This window comes from Haemaphysalis longicornis, unplaced genomic scaffold (genome assembly GCF_048455015.1).
Source record: "Haemaphysalis longicornis isolate Haplotype H1 unplaced genomic scaffold, Haemaphysalis longicornis Haplotype H1 scaffold_13, whole genome shotgun sequence".
NCBI classification, from domain to species: domain Eukaryota; kingdom Metazoa; phylum Arthropoda; class Arachnida; order Ixodida; family Ixodidae; genus Haemaphysalis; species Haemaphysalis longicornis.
In genome coordinates, this window is record NW_027526233.1 from 48,270,438 (window position 1) to 48,274,829 (window position 4,392).

The 4,392-nt window shown below is 45.4% G+C and overlaps 1 non-coding gene across 1 annotated transcript; it reads left to right on the top strand.

Annotated features, from left to right (window-relative positions):
• The first annotated feature begins 3,180 nt into the window (after window positions 1-3,180).
• On the top strand, window positions 3,181-3,253 carry Trnat-agu (transfer RNA threonine (anticodon AGU)). Its single transcript has one exon. It is a non-coding gene; the product is annotated as a tRNA-Thr (tRNA).
• The last annotated feature ends 1,139 nt before the right edge of the window (window positions 3,254-4,392 follow it).

A 4,392-nucleotide genomic window follows, 5' to 3' on the forward strand; every position in this document is an offset into this window, starting at 1 on the left:
AAAATCGCCCCGCCGGTAGCGTAGTGGTTATCGCACCAGACCGGTATTCTGGAGGTCGTGGGTTCGGATCCCACCTGGCGGGCATTTTTTCTTCACTTTCTTTCTTTCTTTCCAAATTCTTAATCTGTTTCAATGATCTACCACATCCTCCCCTTTGCTTTCCGAGGTTTTCGCGACTGCCAACCCTTATTTCTGTGTTATTTTCAACGAGCCCCTCATTTCCTATTCTGATTCGCTACATGCATAGCGAGGGCCTCTGTTCTGGCAGTCTTGTTGCCAAAGGGAGCTTAAGAGGGTTCAAAGCTGGTCGACCACTCTGGACATGTCGTAGACACTCGAGTCACGACCCGGGGTTTAAAAGAAGGTCCCCTTCACCCCGATTAGTCCGAATGGCACTGGCTACCACCCCCAAGCACAGGAAACAAACATACCTAACATAAATACCCCAGAAAGTGAATGGGAAAATCGCCCCGCCGGTAGCGTAGTGGTTATCGCACCAGACCGGTATTCTGGAGGTCGTGGGTTCGGATCCCACCTGGCGGGCATTTTTTCTTCACTTTCTTTCTTTCTTTCCAAATTCTTAATCTGTTTCAATGATCTACCACATCCTCCCCTTTGCTTTCCGAGGTTTTCTCGACTGCCAACCCTTATTTCTGTGTTATTTTCAACGAGCCCCTCATTTCCTATTCTGATTCGCTACATGCATAGCGAGGGCCTCTGTTCTGGCAGTCTTGTTGCCAAAGGGAGCTTAAGAGGGTTCAAAGCTGGTCGACCACTCTGGACATGTCGTAGACACTCGAGTCACGACCCGGGGTTTAAAAGAAGGTCCCCTTCACCCCGATTAGTCCGAATGGCACTGGCTACCACCCCCAAGCACAGGAAACAAACATACCTAACATAAATACCCCAGAAAGTGAATGGGAAAATCGCCCCGCCGGTAGCGTAGTGGTTATCGCACCAGACCGGTATTCTGGAGGTCGTGGGTTCGGATCCCACCTGGCGGGCATTTTTTCTTCACTTTCTTTCTTTCTTTCCAAATTCTTAATCTGTTTCAATGATCTACCACATCCTCCCCTTTGCTTTCCGAGGTTTTCTCGACTGCCAACCCTTATTTCTGTGTTATTTTCAACGAGCCCCTCATTTCCTATTCTGATTCGCTACATGCATAGCGAGGGCCTCTGTTCTGGCAGTCTTGTTGCCAAAGGGAGCTTAAGAGGGTTCAAAGCTGGTCGACCACTCTGGACATGTCGTAGACACTCGAGTCACGACCCGGGGTTTAAAAGAAGGTCCCCTTCACCCCGATTAGTCCGAATGGCACTGGCTACCACCCCCAAGCACAGGAAACAAACATACCTAACATAAATACCCCAGAAAGTGAATGGGAAAATCGCCCCGCCGGTAGCGTAGTGGTTATCGCACCAGACCGGTATTCTGGAGGTCGTGGGTTCGGATCCCACCTGGCGGGCATTTTTTCTTCACTTTCTTTCTTTCTTTCTAAATTCTTAATCTGTTTCAATGATCTACCACATCCTCCCCTTTGCTTTCCGAGGTTTTCTCGACTGCCAACCCCTATTTCTATATATATATATATATATATATATATATATATATATATATATATATATATACAGAAAGAAATGCCGGCAGTCTACAACGCCAAAGAAGGCATAGGGGAATGGTTAGACGATCGTTTACCGTTAGTGAAGTTACATCATTTTATTTTATTATTAATTACGTGAGAAAGAAAAAAAGAAAAACACGCGCCCAGAGTGGGGACCGAACCCACGCCTTTCGATATATATATATATATATATATATATATATAAAAGCAAGTTCTCTTTGCTGAAACGTAGGCAACAATCGTGCTGTTACCTTGTTCGAAGTTTTTCTTCTCTTGTGTTCTCTACCATCTTCAAAGTTCTACTACACCCTATATATATATATATATATATATATATATATATATATAAGGTTAGTAGAGACAGAGACAAACGAGAAAGACGTAGAAAATAAAAATAAGTTTATTATTTTTATTTTCTAAGTCTTTCTCGTTTGTCTCTGTCTCTACTAACCTTATTTTTTTCGCGCTCTGTGTGAGTTTTTATCTTTTAGTCTATATATATATATATATATATATATATATATATATATAAGGTTAGTAGATACAGAGACACACGAGAAGGACAATAAATGAAAATAAAATTTTTCTGATGTTTCAGGGAGAGGACTCCCTTTCCCATAAAGTGGAGGGGAAAATCGCCCCGCCGGTAGCGCAGTGGTTATCGCACCAGACCGGTATTCTAGAGGTCGTGGGTTCGGATCCCACCTGGCAGGCATTTTTTCTCCACTTTCTTTCTTTCCAGATTCTATATCTGTTTCTATGACCTTTCACAATCTCCTCTTTGCTTTCCGAGGTTTTCTTGACTGCCAACTCTTATTTCTGCGATATTTTCAACGAGCCCGTCATTTCCAATTCTGATTGGCTACATGCATAGCGAGGGCCTCTGTTCTGGCAGTCTTGGTGCCATAGGAGGATCAAGACCGTTCAACGCTGGTCGAGCATTCTGGACATGTCGTAGACACTCGAGTCACGGCCCGCGGGTTAAAAAAAAGGTCCCCTTCACCCCGAGTAGTCCGAGTGGCGCTGTCTACACTCCCAAGCACAGGAAACAAAAATACCTAAACATATATACCCCAGAAAGTGGAGGGGAAACTCGCCACGCCGGTAGCGTAGTGGTTATCGCACCAGACCGGTATTCTGGAAGTCGCGGGCTCGGATCCCACCTGGCGGGCATTTTTTCCCCACTTTCTTTCTTTCTTTCGAAATTCGTTATCGGTTTCTATGACCTACCACAACCCCCTCTTTGCTTTCTAAGGTTTTCTTGACTGCCAACCCCTATTTCTGCGTTATTTTCAACGAGCCCGTCATTTCCTATCCTGATTCCCTACATGCATAGGGAGGACCTCTGTTCTGGCAGTCTTGATGCCATAGGAGGCTAAGAGGGTTCAACGCTGGTCGAGCACTCAGGACATGTCATAGACACTCGAGTCACGGTCCGCGGGTTAAAAAGAAGGTCCCCTTCACCCCGAGGAGTCCGAGTGGCGCTGGCTACCACCCCAAGCACAGGAAACAAAAATACCTAAACGTAAATACCCTAGAAAGTGGAGGGGAAAATCGCCCCGCTGGTAGCGTAGTGGGTATCGCACCAGACCAGTATTCTGGAGAATGTGGGTTCGAATCCCACCTGGCGGGCATTTTTTCCACACTTTTTTTCCAAATCCTTTATTTGTTTCTATGACCTACCAGAACCTCCCCTTTGCTTTCCGAGGTTTTTTTACTTCGAAACCTTATTTCTTCGTTATTTTCAGCGAGCCCCTCATTTCCTATTCTGATTCGCTACATGCACAGCGAGGGCCTCTGTTCTGGCAGTCGTGGTGCCATAGGAGGCTTAAGAGGGTTCAACGCTGGTCGAGCACTCTGGACATGTCGTAGACACTCGAGTCACGGCCCGGGGGTTAAAAAGGAGGTCCCCATTCACCCCGAGTAGTCCGAGTGGCGCTGGCTACCAGCAAAGCACAGGAGACAAAAATACCTAAAGATAAATACCTGAGAAAGTGGAGGGGAAAATCGCCCCACCGGTATCGTAGTGGTTGTCGCACCAGACCAGTATTCTGGAGGTCATGGTTTCAGATCCCACCTGGCGAGCATTTTTTCTCCACTTTCTTTCTTTCTTTCCAAAATTTTTATCTGTTTCTATGACCTACCACAACCTCCCCTTTGCTTTCCGAGGTTTACTTGACTGCCAACCTTTATTTCTGCGTTATATATATATATATATATATATATATATATATATATAGTATAAGTAAAGAGTCGGATACACAGCAAGAACAATAACAAATAAGGTTCACGTACGTAGCGGCAACGGGACTTGCCTTCATTAGAGTACAGTTTCATGATTTTGCTGTCGCAAACATATGGAACCCATTTCTTATGTAGCTGTGCAGAAAACTGTGAGAAGGAGCGGAAAATATTTCGGAAATGGAGAGTATGCATACAATCGGGCTACGCCTATGTTACAACAACAAACCAAACGGAAAAAAAAGAAAGGGAGGGGAGCGAGAGAGAGAAAGGGGTCGTGTTAACAAAGCAGCGTTCAAGGTTGCACCATGACAGGTCAACGTATGTCGCTTGGGCTGCAAGTTCAGACAATGCGGAAAACTGGACAACCGCGGTTTCAAAAGAAAGAAAGAGTATACAGTAAGGTATTCAGTGGAGGGAGGACTGGTTGGGGCGGAAGCGAAGATGGGTGTGCCCCCCGCGGATGAAAAGAATAGATACGGGGCACAAAAGAGCATTTCACATAAGCTAGTAATAGAACAGGAAATAGG